A 23,031-nucleotide genomic window follows, 5' to 3' on the forward strand; every position below is an offset into this window, starting at 1 on the left:
GGGTCTGAGCAGAATTTCTCCTTGTGCTGGGCTGTAGAGACACATGAAGAACAGCTGTTTTATATCACAAGAGTCATGCACTCTATTTAGGGAATTCCACCACCATAAAGATGTTTACATTTTCTTGATGTTTCATTCACTATGTTGTGGGCTTCTTGATAGATTTTCAAATGAAAACGTGTTCTCTTGGCTTTAAAAATCTCCCTTTTGAGTACAGATTTCCTCGGGGGGAAAACCATCTATGAAACCAACAAGGAACTTTACAGTTGGCAAGACAATTCTTAACGCAACCCCTTCTTATTGAACCATTGCTAGTTTTAATGTGCTAAAGCCAAAACAATAAACAGGCTTTTTGGTAAAATCACTGTAGCCTATCATTGATCAGTTTATCTCTTCAGAGCAGAAAATTATGGCATGTACTGAGCTTTCTCTGCAACTGCTTGGTTGCTTTGTTCTTCCTCAATGCCATTTATAACTCTTAGATCATTTCATAATGTAAGAAGAAAATCAGGCCAGAGAAACATTTAAAAAATAAACAAAATGTTCAGAAAAAGCTTTTAAAATAGATATGAACATTTAGGAAGAAAGGAAAATTCTTTCTTTGAGGTCCAGCTAGTTCTAGATTAAATCAAGATGCCTGTGAATATATTTAATGGGTAATTTGTAGAACGCAGGGAAGTAAATATTACAGGCTGAGCTCGAAGGACTTAGTTAGACTGACATTTTAAATTAGCAAGACTGACCCAACTGGAACTTTCAGCTGCCCTTGCATGGCATAAATTAATGGCTCGCTATTAATTGGAAAGAGAAGTGATTTTTTTTTGCCTAGTAATACTTGGGAGAGCCCTTGGAGGGCTCCTCTGAAATAGTCTGAAACTTGACTTTAATGTCTTTGACAATTTCATCCAAACTCACGTTTACTCTCACCTTTTCCCAGTGCAAACTCTCTGCTCTATACTGTCCCCACCTTCCACATCCCGCAATATAACCATGGGTTTCTCCACCTTGGTGCCCAAAATGCTGTCTCTGTGTTGCCTTCCCTGCTGCTTGTTATCCTCCAAATAACATTGACATTTCACTGTCTGTCTTGGTAGTATATCTATAATGATGCCTAAGTCCATTTCACAATTGTATTATTCTCTTCTGAGTATCTAAACATGTCATCATTTGTGGAAATAAACCAGCAGTTGGATGGTTTTCAGATCTTTTGTATCCCTCTTATTTCATCTGTATAAATCCTGTTTTAAAAATAAAAATGAATTCTTATTAATGGCAATAATCAGATATTAATTGTCATTGCTTCCACCACTGGTCTGCTACAATGCTATGGACATAATTTATTTTTAAAAAGACTATTTAAAATAATTTGCTCAGAAATTAGGGAAATTTGGCAGAAATATAAAGGTATTAATATGTATATAAAATTTAGTGATTAATAATTACAAATGGTAAAAGTGATTAAGAAATATATAAAATACTAAATTTCTAAATTCAAACAAATATTTCTTCATGTTTGTATATTAAATCCATCTGTGACTCAAAAGCATAAACTTTTTCTCATTTGATTCACTGGTGTAAACTAAATAATTCAAAGTGAAAAATAGTCAACAAATACTATACATGACATAAAGCCAGGAAAGTGCAAATTAAAAACTAACGTATTTTGCTGTGTTACGTATTTAGTATATACAAAAAAGTAAAAACAAGCATCTTGAGGAAATCGCAAAATAGATTTATCAAAAAATGCTGTAAAAATGTAAAGAGTGAGATAAATCTTGGAGGAAAAAGATTAAAGCCAACATGTGCAACAGTTAGACTAACATGTTCTTATGGAATTTGACCTGCATTGCAGAAAGGCAAATAACCTGTATAGAAAACAAGGCTCATCAATTTTCCTCGATCAACTGAGCAATTGTTTAAAGGCATCCAATTATATGTTTGAGATTTCCTTTACATTCTAATACATTTTTATAATGAAATATTTTTGAAAACTATCAGCCTACTGTACATTTTTGTCTTTAAATATTGCCGCCAGAAATCATTTCCTTTTCAATTAATTGAAGTAGTTAAATCTTTCTTCATTTACATTGAAGTAGAATTGGACATGCAAGGCCTAACACTAAGCTTCAGATGAATAATAAAGACAAGTTTAACATGAGAAATTAAAGAAGTTTTAATTTACACAGGCTTATTTTAACCCTCTTCATAGTATTCCTTAGTGTGAAGATACTTCCTTTACATATAGTGCCTAGCAATCTTTTTTTCAATTTAATTTTTATGTTATATTGGACAGTTGATTTACAATGTTGTGTTTGTTTCATGTGTACAGCTAAGTGATTCAGTCCTATATATATATATATATATACACACACACACATACATACATAAGTCTATATACACAGGCTTCCCAGATGGTGCTAATGATAAAGAACCTGCCTGCGAATAAGATTTAGGTTCAGTCCTTTGGTCAGGCACATCTACTGGAAGAGGGCATGGTAACCCACAACCCACTTCAGTATTCTGGCTTGGAGAATCCCATGGACAGAGGAATCTGACAGACTACAGTCCATAGGATCACAGAGTCAGACACCACTGAAGCAACTTAGCATGGAAGCATGCACATATGTACACACACAAACATACACACGCGTACACATATACACATCCATTATTTTTCAGATTTTTTTTCATATGCTTGCCTGTCTGCCTGCTAAGTTGCTCCAAACATGTCTGACTCTTTGCAACCCCACGGACCATAGGCTGCCAGTCTGCCCTGTCCATGGGATTCTCCAAGTAAGAATACAAGAGTGGTTACCATGCCCTCTTACAGGGGATCTTCCCAACCCAGGGATTGAACCTACATCTCTTAGGTCTCTTGCATTGGCAGGTGGGTTCTTTGCCATGCACACCACCTGAGAAGCCCCTATCTTCCTATATAGGTTATTACAAAATATCAAGTAGATTTTCCTGTGTTATAGTAGGTCCTTGTTGATTATATAGTTTATATATAGTGATGTGTCTTTGTTAATCCCTAAATCCTTATTTTTCCTTTCCCACCATGTTTCCCACTTGGTAGCCATAAGTTTGTTTGTTTTTGAAGTCTGTTTCTGTTTTGTAAATAAGTGCATTCGTAGCATTTTTTTTTTTTAGATTCTACATATAAGAGAGATCATATGATATGTCTTTGTCTGACTTACTTCACTTAATATGATAACCTTTAGGTCCATCCATGTTGCTGGAAATGACATTATTTCATTCTCTTGTGTGGCTGAGTAATATTCCATTGTATATATGTACCACATCTTCTTTATCTGTCTTCTATCGAGGTACATTTATGTTGCTTCCATGTCTTGGCTGTCGTTAATAGTGGTGCAATGAACACTGGAATGCATGTATCTTTTCAAATTGTAGTTTTCCCCAGACATAAGCCCAGGAGTGAGATTATTGTTTCATGTTGTTGTTGTTTAGGTGCCAAGTTGTGACCAGCTCTGTGACCCCGTGGACGGTAGCCCACCACCAGACTCCTCTGTCTATGGGATTTCCGAGGCAAGAATATGGATTGGGTTTCATTTCCTTCTCTAGAGGGTCTTCCTGACCCAGGGATGGAAACCACATCTCCTGCTTGGCAGGAGGAATTTTCACCACTTAGCCACCCGAGAAGCCTTTGCTGGTTCATAGGGTAGTTCTATTTTTAGTCTTTTAAGGAACCTCCATATTGTGAATAGCAATCTACATTCCCACCAACAACATAAGAGAGTTCCCTTTTCTTCACACCCTCTCAATCATTTACAGTTTGTAGATTTTTAGCTGAGAGCCATTACTGACCAATGTGGAGTGATACCTCATTATAGTTTTAAGTTACATTTCTCTAATAATTAATAATGTTGAGCATCTTTCCATATGCCTTTTGGCTATCTGTGTATCTTTGAAGAAATATCTATTTAGATATTTCATATATTTTTAATTTTTTATTAGATATTTCTGTTGCTATTTGTGAGCTATTTGTACATTTTGGAGATTTATTTTTTTGTTGGTCATTTCATTTTCTAGTATTTTCTCCCATTTCATTTTCAAATATTTTCTCCCATTCTGTGGGCTGACTTTTCATTTTGTTTCCTTTGCTGTTTGCTGTGCCAAAACTTTTAAGTTTAATTAGGTCTATTTGATTATTTTTTATTTTCATTCCTCTAGGAGGTACCTCCAAAAAAACTATTGTTGAGATTTATGTCAAAGAATGTTCTGCCTGTGTTTTCTCTAAGAGTTCATGGTATTAAGTATGATGTCACCCTACACAAAAATATACTCAAAATGAACTAAAGACCTAAATGTCCTGATACCATCAACTGTTAGAGACTTTATTAAAGAAACTTTTCTCTATTGTATATTCTTGCCTTCTTTATTGGAGATTGACTATAATGCCTAGGAATCTTAACACATTTTCAGGAGTAAATTTGCTTGACTACTCTCTAGGAGAACTATTTCATGCCTTTACTTCTCTTGTTGAAACTTATACTGCACCCCCCTTCTCATTCTCAGCTGATGACTTTGTTTCTATTCCACTAACCAAACAAAAATAGCTTCCACCTTAAGAAAAGAGAGGCCAGGTTTACCCTGCAGACCCAAATAACCAAAAGCAGATAAAAATATTAAGAAATGTTCAAGACAGTGGAAGTCAAGCAACAAAGTATAGTGATTCCTGACAAATGGAAAATCACTTAGGCAAGCTCTATTATTGCCCTGTTTTACTGACTTAAGAGAGATTCCAGACTGTGATACATGGAGAGAATACACTAGAAAAAGCCAGCACCCACAGCAGAGCACAAGAGAAGAGAGATCTACATGAAGAAAGAGTCCTAGAGACCTAAGGAAAAAAACTCAATAGGGCAGTGATCAGAGTCTGCATATGAAGAAACGACGAAAGGTCAGAGAACTATCCAGCAGGATTAAAGGGAACGGTGCCAAGGCTCACACAGGGTCTAGATTAATGCCTGTTATCAGCAGCTATATAGGAAAAACTGACAATTCATGGGAATCTGGGTAGAGTCCTCAAGGAGGCCTTGTCTCAGTAGTGGGAAATAATTAGCTCTAGATTATGTGTAGTCCATAGGGCTTCCCAGGTGGCATTCGTGGTAAGGAAACTGTCTGCCAATGCAGCAGACATAAGAGATGAGAGTTCAGTCCCTGGGTTGGGAAGATCCCCTGTAGGAAGGCACAGAAACCCACTCTATTATTCTTTGCTGGAGAATCCCATGGAGAGAGGAACCTGGCAGTTTATGGTCCAAAGGTCGCAAAAAGTTGGTTATGACTGAAGTGACTTAGCACACAAGCACAAGTATTGTCCATATCTATCATTAAAAATCATCATAAGAAACGGAAAAGGATCAGAAAGTTTCCAAGTAACTTAATTCTGATCCAAAGGAAAACTCAAGAATACTTCCAGAGGTACAAAATTTGCAGCATCCAATGAGGTAAAATAACAGTGTCTAGTATCCAATCAAAGGTTACCAGACATGCAAAAGAGCAGGAAGACAAGATGTGTAATGAGAAATTGACCAATAAAAATAGACATTACAATGAGCAGAAAGGAATAAAAACAGCTGTTATAATTGTATTCTATATGTTAAAAAAAAGTTAAAAAGAGACTTGAAAATTATAAAAGAACTAGCACCCAAATAAAACACCTAAGTTAAACTTCTACATAGGAAAGCTACAATATCTGAGATGAAAAGTAAATGGATGAATTTAGTGCAAATTAGATTGTTCACAAACATAGATGTAAATTCTACACATAATTTCAACATATATCTACACTCTATAGAAAACACAATACAATAAAATCAATTGGGGTTTATCTCAACATATAAGGCTGATTTATCATTAAAAAATCAAACCATGCAATTAACTATATTAACAAACAAAAAAGAAAAAAGTGGTTATCTCAATAAATGAAGAAAAAGTATTTGATAAAATCTTAATACTCCTCTATGATAAAGTGTTAGTCATTCAGTCGTGTCTGACTCTCTGTCACCCTATGGACTGTAGTCCACCAGGCTCCTCTAGCCATGGAATTCTCCAGGCAAGAATATTAGAGTGGGTTGCCATTCCCTTCTCCAGGGGATCTCCCCAATCCAGGGATCAAACCCATGTCTCCAGTATTACATATGGATTCTTTACCATCTGAGCCACCAGGGAAACCCTTATTTATAATAAACACTCAGTAAAGTGAAAGAGCGTGTAAGTCCCTCAGTTGTGTCTGACTCTTTCTGACCCCATGGACTATACAGTCCATGGAATTCTCCAGGCTGGAATACTGGAGTGATTTTTTACCAGCTGAACCACCAGGGAAGCCCAAAAACTCAGTAAAATGGGATTCAAAAGGAACTTTTTCAGCTTGATAAAGAACATCTATGAAATACCAACAGATCGTCTAGTCAAGGCTATGGTTTTTCCAGTGGTCATGTATAGATGTGAGAGTTGGACTGTGAAGAAAGCTGAGTGCCGAAGAATTGATGCTTTTGAACTGTGGTGTTGGAGAAGACTCTTGAGAGTCCCTTGGACTGCAAGGAGAATCAGCCAGTCCATTCTGAAGGAGGTCAGTCCTGAGTGTTCATTGGAACGATTGATGCTAAAGCTGAAACTCTGATACTTTGGCCACCTCATGTGAAGAGTTGACTCATTGGAAAAGACCCTGATGCTGGGAGGGATTGGGGGCAGGAGGAGAAGGGGACGACAGAGGATGAGATGGCTGGACGGCATCACTGACTCGATGAACATGAGTTTGAGTGAACTCCGGGAGTTGGTGATGGACAGCGAGGCCTGGTGTGCTGTGATTTGTGGGATCACAAAGAGTCTGACATGACTGAGCGACTGAACTGAACTGAACTGAACAAAATATTTAATGGTGAAAGACTAATTTTTTTCCCCATAAGAACAACAAATATACACACTCATCACTCTACTCAACATTGTACTGTGATTTTTCAACAATAAAGTCAGGAAGAAAAATAGAAGGCATACAGATTGGAAAGAAGTAAAACTGCCTTTAGTTTTAGACAACATGGGAATTAAATAGAAAATTCAGTGAGAACTAGAGAAAGCTATAAGACCTACCAATTAAGTTTGGCAAGACTATGGGATAGAGAGCAAATATATATATATATACACACATATAAATTCAATTGTGTTCATATATAATAGCAATGAATAGTCAAAAATTTAAATTAAGAGAACAATACCATTTAAGATAGTCATCATTCCTCTCCATTCTCGGCCTCAGTTCAATGTGCTCCAGCTGCACTGAGGTGTGGTGGTGGTTTAGTCACTAAGCCGTGTCCAACTCTAGCAACCCCATGGACTGTAGCCCGCCAGTCTCCTCTGTCCACAGGCTTTTCCAGGCAAGAATACTGGAGTGGGTTGCCATTTCTTATTTTCTATTTCTCAAAACATCTAATTTATTATGGCCTTAGAACATTTATTCTTGCTATTCTCTGTCAGAAGACTTTCTCTGGTATATCTGCTCATGGCTAATTGTTGCATTATCCAGAACTCAGGAGAATATCACACCACGGATTATTCATCTCTGATTGTCCTGTCTAAAATACCACAACCACACACAATCAATTTCTATTCTCTCACTAGAATTATTTCATCAGAGATCAATCATTGTATATTCATTTCTTTATTGGTGTCTCTCCTACAAAGTGGCAAGTTCCGTGAAAGTAAAGACTTTACCATCTTGTTCACTGCTTGTATTTCTTCATCTAGAATAACGCTTCAGAGATAGTAAGCACTCAACAAACAGCAAATATGTATAGATTGTTGTCAAATAAAACAATGAATGTCCATTGTATATTATATGGGTACTATACTTAAAATTTTGAGCAAACTCTGGGAGATAATGGAGGACCAAGGAGCCTGGCATGCTATAGTCCATGGGGTCACAAAGAGATGGGCACACCTTAGTGACTCAACAGTAACAATGACTATACTTAAAGGTGAGCCATTTAAAAGTATTAGTCCATTTATAAATAGTATGTGTCTTCTGTTTTGAAATTTTTCTAAAAAAAATTACTTTTTTCAGAATATAAGCAAATAGTTATTACTTGCCTCTGTGGTATTAGAAAATATATTGGTATCCTAATCTTTCCTGAGTATTATCTAATGGCAATAGTGGGATAGGAATGGTGGGCTTCAGGAGATGTGTTTGCATTCAGAGTGAATAATGACATGCATGCCTAGTTGTCTGACATCTGATATTCCATTTATTCAAAAATACAGCTGCTAAGTATTACTCTTTCTATTTTGCAGATGGAGAAACTGAGTCATGGAAAAGAAAATTGACTTAACAATTAGCTTAACTATTATAACAGAAAAAGTGCATGCCCTACCTAGGCCAGTTTGGAGGTTGACCAGGCCTGAATTTTACCTGTGACATTCCTATTATAGCCCTTAGGTTTTGAGAGAAAATGTTAGGTGAGTGTTGCTCTAATGTTTAGAGATTGAGAGGCCAATTAAAAATGTAATTAGTTAACTTACCCAGATATTTTACTGATTCACTTTTTTAAAAAGTAGAACCATAAATGGTGACTCAGATGGTAATCTGCCTGTAGTGTAGGAGACCTAGGTTCCACCCCTAAGTCGGGAAGATCCCCGGAAGGAGGTAATGGCAACCCACTCCAGTATTCTTGCCTGGAGAATCCCATGGACAGAATAGCCGGGTGGGCTACAGTTCATGGGGTCACAAAGAGTGACCCCATCAGTGAGCTAACACTTTCATAAGACTATAAAGATCCAGATGACTGTGTTGATTAGACACTCCAGTGTTAAGAAAAGCAAAGTTTCAGATTTGACAGTATTTTAACAAAACATGTTTCCTCATGGCCTACTGCTTAACCCTGTCATCAGTGCATGCAACTGCTCAAAAATATTACATCAGACTACTGATCTCTAAGAGAGCTTGTTAGCCTCATCTTCTATTGCAAAATACTTTTAAAATGTATGTGCTGAGTATCACTTTGGAAACCAGGCACTATTTTTTGTTTTGTCTTGTTTTCACAATTATCAAGCATACATAAAATACATAATCTTTCTATCCTTTAGTCCCCACAAAGTTGATATTATTATTTTAATATGTAAGGTTCAGTTCAGTTCAGTCACACAGTCCTGTCTGACTCTTTGAGACCACATGGACTGCAGCACGGCAGGCTTCCCTGTCCATCACCAGCCCCCAGAGGTTACTCGCCTCCATTGAGTCAGTGACGCCATCCAATCATCTCATCTCTGTTGTCCCCTTCTCCTCCTTCCTTCAACGTTTCCCAGTGTCAGGGTCTTTTTCCAGTGTGTCAGCTCTTCACATCAGGTGAACAAAGTATTGGAGTTTTAGCTTCAGCATCAGTTCTTCCAATGAATATTCAGGACTGATTTCTTTTAGGATGAGCTGGTTGGATCTCCTTGCAGTCCAAGGGACTTTCAAGAGTCTTCTCCAACACGACAGTTCAAAAGCATCAGTTTTTGTTTCTCAACTTTCTTTATGGTCCAACTCTCACATCCATACATGACTACTAGAAAAACCATAGTTTTGACTAGACAGACCATTGTCAGCAAAGTAATGTCTCTGCTTTTTAATATGCTGTCTAGATTGGTCATAGCTTTTCTTCCAAGGAACAAGCTGCTTTTAATTTCAGGGCTGCATTCACCATCTGCAGTGATTTTGGAGCCCAGGAAAAGAAAGTCTGTCACTGTTTCCATTGTTTCCCCATCTATTTTCCATGAAGTGATGGGACTGGATGCCATGATCTTAGTTTTTTGAATGTTGTTTTAAGCCAACTTTTTCATTCTCCTCTTTCACTTTCATCAAGAGGCTCTTTAGTTCTTCTTTGCTTTCTGCCTTAAGGGTGGTGTCATCTGCATATCTGAGGTTATTGATATTACTCCTGGCAATCTTGATTCCAGCTTGTGCTTCAACCAACCCAGCATTTCTCATGATGTACTCTGCATAGAAGTTAAATAAGCAGATTGACAATATACAGCCTTTTGCACACTTTCCCCATTTTGGAACCAGTCTGTTCTATGTCCAGTTCTCAGTGTTGCTTCTTGACCTGCATACAGATTTTTCAGGAGGCATGTAAGGTAGTATGGTTTTTCCATCTCTTGAAGAATTTTCCAGTTTGTTGTGATCCACACAGTCAAAAAAAATTATAAGTTTAATTACCCTTTTTTCCTAATGACATTATCCTCTTGTTTTAAAAGCCAATTACTGTACAGATCCCTAAACGGTGGCATGTGTTAGCACAGGACCAGTGGAAAGGATCAGGTGCATATGTTTAAGTAAAAAACTATGTCAGAATGAATTCCATCCTGATCCAGGGTAATAGAGATAGGCAAGGGAAAGCCAAATACCACATGGAGGCCATTTGTTCCTTCAAAGCATAATACAGATTCAAACCTTCAGATAAAAATGTACAAGCTGCCAACTTCAAAGGAGGAACATTAAATTAAAAAAAAATCAGCAATTGAGTATTATACCTTGCATACATAAACACTTAGTGTGCACATGTGTGCAAGTACCTCACACTCATAGTGTGTATCTGATGTCAAACTGTATTGTCCTAATAGCTGAATTAAAAGATAACTGTTAAAAACTCTGAATTCATAACGCTTTGTGTACATAAAAAAATTCATAAGGTTCTGTAAAAATTCTGGCATAGACAACATTTAATGTTATTTACATTTAATTAGGCAAAATCAAATCCTACAAAGTTGGTTCATTAGATTTCTCCAAGGCCAATTGTTTATGTAAGCACTGAATCATTAATATGCAGCTTCTTCCATAATTATAAGGCTGTCAGATAAGTAACCTGCTGCCTCGAACAGATAAAGGAACTTGGAGATAGTCACAGATATAAATCCCAATTCACACCACTGAAACATTTGGAAAAGTCTTGCATGAAAATATGAATCACTTTACAGAGGCAAACAGCAGGGACCCAAATGGAGCAGTAAAAACCAAGTTGTTGTTGTTTTTTTCCTCCTTCTTAAGTGCAGAATTGAGTAGGAAAATCAGTTAATTTTTTTATTTCAGTTAGTATTTTTTTCATCTAAAGTCTTAATTAGAAATATAGAGAGATTTTCCCCAAGATAGATATAGAGATGATGGTAAACCCAAGTTACATCTCCATCTGTAATAATAATGACCTGAAATGTTGCCATCCTGTTACTGAGTACCATTCCAAACTTTTATTTCCAAAGAAATAGACATATCTGGAAGTTCTTTGAATTCTTTAACAAAATGTTAATGTGTTCTCTTATTGATGTAAAACTCCTAACAATCAGTCTCTAATGAAATCATCTTCAGTTGCTCATGATGATTCTTACATAACTGAGTTTTCCTTTACTATTGATGGACTGCAAGTAACATCCTTATCTGGTGTGTGCTCCTCCAACACTGTGAGGTGAATCCACCTCAGCCTCTGTATTCTTCAGGCTTTCTTCCCAAGAAGACCTTCCACTACATCTTTCTTCTTTGCCTGGTGACATAGACTCCTGCCACTAGTTCAAAATCTCCTTTGTTAGTCTCACCTTTCCTATGTATCTCCCCTTGATTCAGTGTTGGACTCCCTGTGGCCCAACCCATTAAAGTCTCAATTTTATCCCCTCTTACAGAGGATGTGATCAACCTCTGCATAGCAGCTAAAGCAGTATTTTACTTGAGAGGTCCTGAGAAGGAGGGAAATAAAATATATTTTTGCTAAGCAATATGTATAATATACCTTTCTGTCTTAGAGTCTCACAGTACTAATTAATTAAAAATGCTGAAAACAGAAATTTGGTCTTCTTTGTTAACCCAGTCTCTTTTGATCTGTTTGAACATATCAACTTTTAGTTTCACATAATATCTGAGAAAAAAAAATTTGAAATAGAATTTAAAATGGTTACTTTTACTGCCTTGTACACTGATGTTCTCTTTAAAAAGAAATTATTGAAATATCATGATTTACAATGCTATGTTAGTTTCAGGTATACAGTAAAACTATTCAGTTTTACATATATATACTAAGATATGTGTATATTCTTTTAAAATATTCTTTTCTATTATAGATTATTGCAAGATACTGAGTATAGCTCCTTATGCTACACAGTAGGTCCTTGTTGGTTGTCTGTTTTATATAGTAGTAGTTCAGTTCAGTTCAGTTCAGTCACTCAGTCGTGTCTGACTCTTTGCGACCCCATGAATCGCAGCACGCCAGGCCTCCCTGTCTATCACCAACTCCCGGAGTTCACTCAGACTCAGGTCCATCGAGTCAGTGATGCCATCTAGCCATCTCATCCTCAGTCGTCCCCTTCTCCTCCTGCCCCCAAACCCTCCCAGCATCAGAGTCTTTTCCAGTGAGTCAACTCTTCACATGAGGTGGCCAGAGTACTGGAGTTTCAGCTTTAGCATCATTCCTTCCAAAGAACACTCAGGGCTGATCTCCTTTAGAATGGACCATAGTAGTAGTAGGTACATTTTAATCTCAAACTCCTAACCTATCCCTCTCCCCTCCTTCCCTCCCTCCCTCCATCCCATTTGGTAACCATAAATTTGTTTTCTATGTCTGTGAGTCTATTTCTGTTTTGTGAATAAGTTCATTTGTATCCTTTATTTTAGATTCCACATGTAAGTGATATCATATGATGTTTATTTTTCTCTGACTTTATTTAGTATGACAATCTCTAGGTCCATCCATGTTGCTGCAAATGGCATTATTTCATTCTCTTTATGGCTGAGTAATATCTCATTGTATAAATATATACCACATCTTCTTTATCTGTGAATCTGTCAGTAGACACTTAGGCAGCTTCCATGTCTTGGCTATTGTAAATAGTGTTGCAATGATCATTAGGGTGAATCTATCTTTTCAAATTACAGTTTTTCTCTGGATATATGTCCTGGAGTGGGATTGCAGGATGATATGGTAGTTATATTTTTAGTTTTTTTTTAGGAACCTCCATACTCTTCTCCATAATGGTTGTACCAATTTATAGTCCCCCCAACCGAGTAAGAGGGTTCCCTTGTTTTCACACCCTCTCCAGCATTTATTATTTGTAGACTTTTTGACAATGGCCTTTCTGACTTGTGTGAGGTGATACCTCATTGTAGTTTTGATTTGCATTTTTCTAATAAGTAGCAGTGTTGAGTATCTTTTCACGTGCCTTTTGGCCATCTGTATATCTTCTTTGGAGAAATATTTACTTATATCTTCTGCCTTTTTTATTTGAAATTTTTTTATATTGAGCTGTATAAACTGATTGTATATTTTGAAGATTAATCCCTTGTTAGTCACGTCATTTGCAAATATTCTTTCCATTCTGTAGGTTTGTTTTATTTATGGTTTCTTTTGCTATGCAAAAGCTTTTAAGTTTAATTAGGTCCCTTTTATTTATTTTTATTTTTATTTCCATTTCTCCAGGAGAAAGAAAGAAAGAAAGTGAAGTTGTCCAGTTGTGTCTGACTCTTTGTGACCCCATAGACTCTTTGGGAGCCCATGGACTGTAAGCTCCTCCATCCATGGGATTTTCCAGGCAAGAGTACTGGAGTGGGTTGCCATCTCCTTCTCCAGGAGATCTTCCTGACCCAGGGATTGAACCCGGGTCTCCCGCATTATAGGCAGACACTACCGTCTGAGCCACCAGGGAAGTCCTACACTAGGAAGCAGATCCAAAAAGATCTTGCTGTAATTTATTTCAGAGAGTTTTGCCTAGGAGTTTTACAGTATTCCATTTTACTTTTAGGTCTTTAAGGAAATGGCAACCCACTCCAGTTTTCTTGCCTTGAGAATCCCATGGACAGAGGAGCCTGGCAGGCTACAGTCCATGGGGTCAAAAAGAGTCAGACACAATTGAGTGACTAACCCTTTTACTTTTCATTCCATTTTTAGTTTATTTTTTATAGTATTTGAGAGTATCCTAATTTCTAATGTTCTTTTTAGTACATAACTTTATGAACTACATAATGTTTTTATTTTTACCACATGTGGTCCCACCAACCTTGGTGATTTCCATATATTCAAATTGTCCATTTAAAGATTAGCCTCACAGTTCATCACTTACCTTAACTCAAACTTTTTTTTTTCTTTTATGTCAACCTTCTCAACAGCATGACCTCATTCTTTCTTTACCTCGAAACAGGACTTTTAATTCCAAGATTCCTGCTCTTCTGGAGAAAGAAATGGCAACCCACTCCAATATTCTTGCCTGGAGAATTCCATGGACAGAGGAGCCTGGCGGGCTACAGTCCACTGGGTTGCAAAGAGTCTGACAAGACAAAGCGACTAAGGCTTTTACTTTCCTGGGCTTCAACTCCAAACTCTGCCTGACACACTTGCAGTCATTATACCCATCAACCAACACTTCACCTCCTCTGAGGACCTCTGGTTATGCGAGCTCTCTCAGCGAGCTGAATTCACTCAATCTTTTCCCTCTGTGTTGTCCAACTAGAATTCCACAGCTAGTCATTTCAGAGCTGTGTAACCTCTCTCTAGGATGCTATTGTTTCCTTAATCGTTCATGGTTTAGTCTCAGCTCAGCTGTTCTCTTATGTGTCCCTTATATTCTTTTCTCCTGACCCCAGATTAGTTCTAGAAAAAATTAAGGAGCCTTCCATATACTGATCCAGTTTAACATGACTGAACTAGGTATTACTGGATAATAACTCCACAATAGTGCTTGTGATATTAGACAGTTAACTTTCTGTTGCTGGCCATGGTTTGCCTGAGTAAGTAATGGTTTTGAACAGGACACTTAAAACTCAAAGACAGATCCATCAGAGTTCACAGTTTTGAGATTCAACTACTTAATGAAAGATTCCCATACCTTTTTGAGATGATTTAAATGATCACATTGTCTTACTTTCTTGAGCATTAATTTGAGAATCAGATTGTTTTCCTTTTCAACTCTTTGATTAGAACGAGGAAAGAAAAGAAAAAAAGAGAATACAAGTATAGAATTTGAAAGATGGGATAAATTCAAGACGTAGTGATGGTCTGAAGAAATGATTTGGGTAGCCAGAGATGTTTACCAGTTAGCTTCCTGGAGGGCAGAAGAAATCTGTTTCAGAAGTGAAAGCAATTAAAGGTAACTTCAGTTAGTCTAGACAGAATTATTTTTGCCACTGACTGTGCACCCACATACGATGGAAAAGAATCATCTCTCCCGGATGCTTTTGGGCCATGTAAAAGCCATGCATGTTTATAAACTCTGCAATTCTCTCCCTGCTTCACTTCCCATGTACCACCCATAGCATGGCTCCAAGATTCAGGTCTAACAACTTTTTTCCCTCTTTCTCTTGATGAGTTTACTTAGTCATGGCTGCAGATAGTACTTTTATCATGATTCACAATGAACTGCCATGACCTGCCCCTTTCCATTCTAATGTCTGGTTTCCAAATCCAGGCTCATATTATTAAACAAGTCAAAAGCTGTTCTATCTGCAGTCCTGCATTCCACATACATACAATGTGATAACAGTATGTTCATTTCCATCGTCTCTCTGGCAAGTTATTCCTGTACCCTCTTTTACTTTGCTTTCTTTTTCTCAATCTGTTAAGAAATTTTTAATCAAATTTAACCTTTTCCCTTATATCCATGCCTTCCTCTACTTTATCAGTTCCATGATCTTATTTTAAATCTTTATTATCTCACATTTGTATTATGTAAATGGTAGTCTAAATAGTTCCTCTACTTTATAGTCTTTCATATTGTAATCTATCCTTTATCATATTGGGAAATTCATCTGTCTTGAACATCACAACTTGCGCTCATGCTCAAAATCACTGCCTTTCTTCCTCACCACCCTTACCTAATAGCTTAATCCTGTCCATTCTTAAATATGCTGCCCAAGTTCCAATTCTTCCCTGAAGCTTCTACGACCTCTCCAGGTCACAGTAGACTATAGTTCCTGTGAATTCTGAAAATATTTGTGGCTTATACCATTGGTATTACACTAAATAGATAGGCTTTGTATGGTTATCTGCATTTTCCTCTGTATACATGGTACCATTTTTTTTCATTACTTTGTATTCTTCAAAGCTGCTAGCATATGTTACATATAAGATAAATGCCACTTGAAGGAATGAATGATATGTAATGTTTATAGTCCTTTAAACCAAGTCACAAAGGGACTTTTGAAACTTCAAGGACACAAACCATTCAAGACTATCTTAGTATTGGTGATATTTTAATAAATCATAATCATTTAAAGAATGATAATCTATTCTAAACTAGTAACTCTCAATTTATTAGGGTACTTATTTGAAAACTCCAGGGTAACATAGGCAGCATATTTTCTCATCCCCTCTATGTTTACCATCGAATGAATTCCAGTACCATGAACATTTCAGTGGGTAGCCAAAACACCACGGGCTCAAGTGCTTCCTGTATATTTCTAAAACTGAACAAAATAAATTCAATTTCATAAAGAAAAATAAACCAATCATATTAAAAGAAAAAGCAAACAAAAACACCCCTAATGCAGATCTTAACAGAGGTAGAACAAAAATGTAATTTTTTAAATTAATACATTAGTCTTATTCAAAACATTGTCTAGGAAGATGAAAATCAATGACATTTATTATTAATGAAAGGCTTTAAAAATATAGGTACATTTTAATGCAGTGATTACCTTACTCTAAAATAAGGATATAATCAGATGATTTTTGCCTACGAGTGTGACTAAGGATGTTCACTGTAGCACTGTTTTTAATGGCCAAAATCAAGAAATGCTCTCCTGCAATAATAGAGAGTGGATTAAATAAATTAAGGCATATAGAGACGATATAATAGAAAGGTAGTCATACCACATATTACATTTCTGTGATTGTGGATTGTTGTAAAATTTAAAAAATTATATCAACTTCATCTACCACTGAGGCAAGCAAAGCAATTTAAGTTATGTCACACTTTGGAGGTTGCAGTTGTGTTTAAATAAAAGTAACAAATTTTTCTCACTTTTATCTTGTTATGGACCCAAATATAGGATTCTTTTTATATTTTATATTTATAAATTATTAAGTATATACAGCTCAACAATTAGAAAACTAAGGTCATGCCATCTGGTCCCATCACTTCATGGCAAATAGATGGGGAGACAGTGGAAACAGTGGCAGACTTTATTTTTGGGGGCTCCAAAATTACTGCAGATGGTGAGTGCAGCCATGACATTAAAAGACATTTACTCCTTGGAAGAAAAGTTATGAGAAACCTAGACAGCATATTAAAAAACAGCGACATTACTTTGTCAACAAAGGTCCATCTAGTCAAGACTATGGTTTTTCCAGTAGTCATGAATGGGTGTGAGAGTTGGACTATAAAGAAAGCCGAGCACCGAAGAACTGATGCTTTTGAACCGTGATGTTGGAGAAGACTCTTGAGAATCCCTTGGACTGCAAGGAGATCCAACCAATCCATCCTAAGGGAAATCAGGCCTGAATATTCATTGAAAAGACTGATGCTGAAGCTGAAACTCCAATACTTTGGCCACCTGATGTGAAGAACTGACTCATTGGAAAATACCCTGGTGCTGGGAAAGATTGAATGTGGGAGGAGAAGGGGACGACAGAGGATGAGATGGTTGGATGGCATCACCAACTCAATGGACATGAGTTTGATGGTGATGGACAGGGAAGCCTGGCATGCTGCAGTCCATGGGGTCACAAAGAGTCAGACATGACTGAGTGACTGAACTGAACTGAACTGACCTGAAGTATATATAAACTTATACCTAGTTTGCTGAATATCCATGAAGTTAAAAAGTAAGTTTAATGTATAAAGTACAATATAAATGTCTTTAATTAGAATTATGTTTCTCCTTAGAGAACATAATGCAGGTTTACTACAATGGCTTCTATATTAAATCCCATTTAGGGATCATGAGATTGAAGCTTTAAATAACTTTATTGTGTATAACTCTGATAAATACATTATCAAGTCATTATAGAAATATAAAAGCTGCCATTAAGAGATTTAAATAAATTCCTTTGGAATAGGAATCATCCATTAATAAAGCCAATAATAAGCACCATTTTTTAAATTTGGTACTTCATAAGTTATATATACAAATAGAAATGTTAATTCCTACCATGATTATAATAGTAGCATCCATATCTTACACTTACTACAAGGAAACTAAAAATTATTTTTCAAAGTTTTAGAGCAAACAGAAGTATCTCACTTTAAAAATTAACATAATTTATGATGATCAGTTGAAAGGACCATGGATAAGTATTGTTTTTATATAGTTATCTGCAATACAATAATTTTAGAAATTTTTTTTAAGGCCCAATCTTATTATTGTTTTGGTTCAGTTTATTGACTGGCATCAAATAAAAATATGTACAGAGCTTTTAATATCTTTGTCACTAAACAGTTAAGTTTATTCTTTTGGGTAGTCAAAATATTAGATACAATCAGTTATAATTTGTATAAATTAATGTTAAAAATATTCTCAAGTGTTTGCCATATTATGTCAGGTTTTCTAAGTTTAAAATCCTGATAAGCAAAAGAAAAAATATTTTTTAAAAACTTGTTTTTGCAAAATATTTTTTCCTGAACTGACTGCATCAGAATCACATACGTGCATGCTCAGTTCTTCAGTGGTGTCTGGCTCTTTGGGACCCTATAGACTGTTGCCCACCAGGCTCCTCTGTCCATGGGATTCTCCAGACAAGAAGACTGGAGTGGGCTCGTATTTCCTCCTCCAGAAGCTCTTCCCAGCCTGGGAACTGAACCTGAGTCTCCTACTTCTCCTGCATTGCAGGTGAATTCTTTACTGCTGAGCCACTTGGAAGCCCACTTAGAATTATGTAGGTGCTTGTTAAGTTTTTATAGATTCTTGGGTGCCATTCAAAATATTGAAGGATGGTCTACACTGTACAGCCCAAATATTTGCCTTTTTAACAAGCTTCCCAGTAATCCAATCTGAGAATTAGTATTCTAAGAAGGTTTTCATATAAGAAACCTAATCAGGACCTCAGAGTCTAGTTGTAAAATGAGAAATAAATAACTATTTATACTTGGTTATAAGTAATAACTAATTTAGGAGAATCTAGAAGAAAGTGTTAATGACTGAAGGAACTTACAAGAAGCAGGTTTCCAAGGGGTAGGCCCCCCATTATATCTTGCCTTTCGTTTTGTACCATAGGACAGTAAAAGCTGAGGAAATGGTAAATTATTGCACCAAAACATTTATAAAGTTATCCAAATACAGTCTTTAATTAAGAGGCTTCATTGCTTCGTGTAGTGAATTCTGTTATTACTAACTTCTTCCCTAAAGATTTAACAGAATATTAGTAATTTAAATCTATAGGACCTGCTGGGATCCCTGGGTTTTGAGATACCATGTGATGGGAAGGAGCCAGTGGATAACTTCAGATTACATTAAAAGGCAATTGGTGTATTTTTTAAGCCTAAGAATTGTAACTTAATACAGACTTGGCTGCAAAGTAAAAAAAAAAAAAAAAGGTACTTTGAGGAATATAATAGAATTACTTCTACTAGTGAGAAGTTATTTTTTAATTTCATCTCATAGAATAATTAATACTATTAATGTAGACTATAAATTATATAAGAATTATATAAGCAGAAATTCTTTCTTTTGCAAGATCCAAACAAAAGCAGAAAGGAAGGAAGGAAGGGTGTTTGGAGCTTACAGTGAGACAAGTGCAGGAAAACAGTTAACAGGAAGGATTAATGGAACCCATTCCAGTACTTAGTCCATCTTTTAATTTTGCTCCCTGTCAATCGACCATCTACTTCTCTCCTTTGCAGACTGACTTCCTTAGCTAGTCTCATTTTTCGTAATGGAGACTGTAGTCACTAATAGCGTTTTAAAAAAATATAGTGCCTTTTTTCTGAGTCCTGGCTTACTCTTTGATAAGTGACAGCCCTGCGCATGGGTTAGTTGACTTTGTGCAGGAAAATCCCCTGGAGAAGGAAATGGCAACCCACCCAGCAGTCTTGCCTGGGAAATTCCACGGACAGAGGAGACAGGTAGGCTACAGTCCATGGGGTCACAAAGAGTCAGACAGAACTGAGCACAGGTGCATGCACACAAACAGAAAAAGAGCAGCTATCCCAGAAGAAGGTGAGAAGTCGAATGGAACTGTTGCCGTCTTGGTGGCAGAACTCCTCTTAGTGTTTTAAAGGAAAACTTAAACGAAGGCCCATACCCCAATCTGAACCTTTATTCCTTTATCCATTCCCTGAATATAGTGGCAGGTATTTTATTTTGGAGAAGAAGGATATGAGAGGAAGTAATCTTAAATCCTTTAAAGGATCCATCTGAAATTCTGAGGAGTAGATTTGGGTGTTAAGGCTGCTTTGCAGTGTTCAGTGTCCTGGAAGAATGAAGGGACCTGAAGATCTTTTTCTCTTGAATAATTTGGGTCCTAAGGAAATTTGTCTTCATTTGTATCCATACTCTGAGAGCAGGATGTGTGGGTGCAAATTTTCCAGACTGCTATTTTCGGAACATATGGGCAAAGCTGAAATATCTGAACATATGTATGTATGTTTGTGTACGTATATAAGTGTGTATATTTGTATAAGCAACCACATTTTTATTCTCCCCATCACCCTCCCGCCCTCTTCTACATTTGGAAGAAATTTGAAATATGAAACATGTGCTTGGTGGGCAGGCAATAAGTATTATTTTATAATTATCAACAATCATGTGTGTGTTTTCCTTAACAAACCTACAAGCGATTAATCTATTTTGTACCTTAAAATATTCCATATGAATTATTTCTGTTTTATTTATCTGTATACACTCTATATTTCCACAAAGGCAAAGGTCATTTGTTATAATCTTGTTGAAGAAGATGTGATTCTAAATTACTGTATGTACCTAGGTCAAACAAGATTCACCAAAATTTTAAAACAAAGAAATATTAAAAAGATAATTATGATAACTGGTAGCATTATTTTAGGGCATTCAGTGTAAAAGCACAAACTGCTGAAATGGGTTTCTGCGCCTGTTTGAATATATATGAGTCTGGGGCAGGGGTCTGTGAACATATATGTGGGGAGAATCTGTGATGTGGGTTTTTACACAGGCATACATTTTGCTTGACAAATCTGCTGGGACTTTTTTTTTTAACCTTTTAAATACAAAATTATATTAATAAAGTGTTGTATTTGACAGTGTGCCCAAATATCGAAGGTGCAAAATTATACTATTTACTCTTCTCTAGTAATGCAGATTTTCTTTAAATGATCCATACTTTACCATGCCTTCCTTTTTCTACTTAGTTTCTCTATTCTTTGCATTTAAAACAAATGAACAAAAGTGACTAAAAATATGGGTGATTTTGATAACTTTCAGCTTGGATGATCCATTCAAAATCTTCATATCCCAAAGAGGGTAGTTAGTCAAATGTTACCATCAGCAATTTCAGAAAGAGGAAAGTTAAAAACAAGATTATAAATTAAAAAAAAAACAACATTGTACTATGAAACTATTGATTAGAAGTTTTTATTATTTATGCACTGAAACATTAGATAGCATTCTGTTTGTTTCCTATGATAGAAAACTCTTACTCTGAAAGTTTGAAAATCCGAGGAGCTATCTTGTTTAAGCATCATCTCTGACTTAACAGCCATAGTATCTCACTTTTTATTCAGAAAACGATCATTTTCAAAGTATGAACTATGTTATACCCTCAGTGCAGTGTGCGTCATGTTTATGTATGCTTCCAAGAGTGATTTCCATTCGTTTTTTCATGAATCTTGGGAACTCGAGGTGAAGAAGTGACCCCAGTCCACACAGAGTATACCATCCTTCACTCAGTTCATCTCCCCTGCACACTGAAGGTATTTGGGTAAATCTATTTTACTCAAAGATCATTTCATATTTCAGGAAGTCAACATATTCTCAGTAAAGATTTACCCAGCCTCAATTATTTTTCCTTGCCTTTGAAAACGTTAAACTGCTTCTTTTAAAAACAGCCATCAGAACAAGATGACTATGTTTTTAACACAATAATAGCATACATGTCAGCCTGTTACCCCATTTCTATGAGTCCTCTTATAGATCTCTTATTACGCAGTCCCAAGCACTGTTTTCCTACAAGCACCTTTCAAGTACCCTGCCTTTCACTGAAATGTGGCTGCTACTGTGTACTTATTTTAAAAATGGCTTGACAGAATTGCTAATGTTCTCATTCCTTCAGGATATTTCCTAATACTTGTAGCCTTTTCATGTTTCTAATTAGGCCAGTAATGGTCCCTGAAGTTAAACCAATTAAAATTATTTACTGTGACACACAGTGTGGAGATAATTATCTGATATCTGAATCCAACTTCTGCTTACTTCGCAACATTACTTAATAGAAAACAGAGAAACTGATGCCCATGCTTTCATTTTCCTTGTCTACCAAATGTGTTTGCCCTATAGCAAACTGTTTAAATAAAGCATTAAAATCTTTGTGGTGCTAATCAAAATGTTTAAAATCCACTCACACTCCTTTTATAGTTCTGAAAAGCATATAAAACTCTTCCACATTACCTTTTACATTATACTTGCTGACCAATGTAGTATTACAGCCACATTATAAACAGATAATGCAGCTTCTGCAGTTTCTAGTAACCTTACTTTTCTCTTCCCCTAACTCCTTTACTCTATTTTTTTCTTTTTAACATTTTTTTTCTTCTTTCCCGTTCCTCTTTGTCTTGTGTTTTCTTCCAAAATTTGTGGTTCACCATAAGTGGCACAAAGCTGTCGGACTTTGAAATATTAGCTTCATACAACAGAATATCATTCTGTATAGTCTAAACATTTATTATAGCATGGAAGGAGACAAGGTAGATTAATTACTATTTTATTTTTGCATAGGGTTTGGAGTTTGGAAGATGAGAGGTGTACAAAGACAATTTTCATCAATGGCAGAAGTCTCAGCAAAAGTTCAGTTTATATTTAATGAAAAGCAAAAATCCCTCTAGGAAAAAAATTCACAGAGCAAGTAAATCATATCGGGAAGCAATGCTTTTCATTAAAAGTTG

This window comes from Oryx dammah, unplaced genomic scaffold (assembly GCF_014754425.2).
Source record: "Oryx dammah isolate SB20612 unplaced genomic scaffold, SCBI_Odam_1.1 HiC_scaffold_5, whole genome shotgun sequence".
NCBI classification, from domain to species: Eukaryota; Metazoa; Chordata; class Mammalia; order Artiodactyla; family Bovidae; genus Oryx; species Oryx dammah.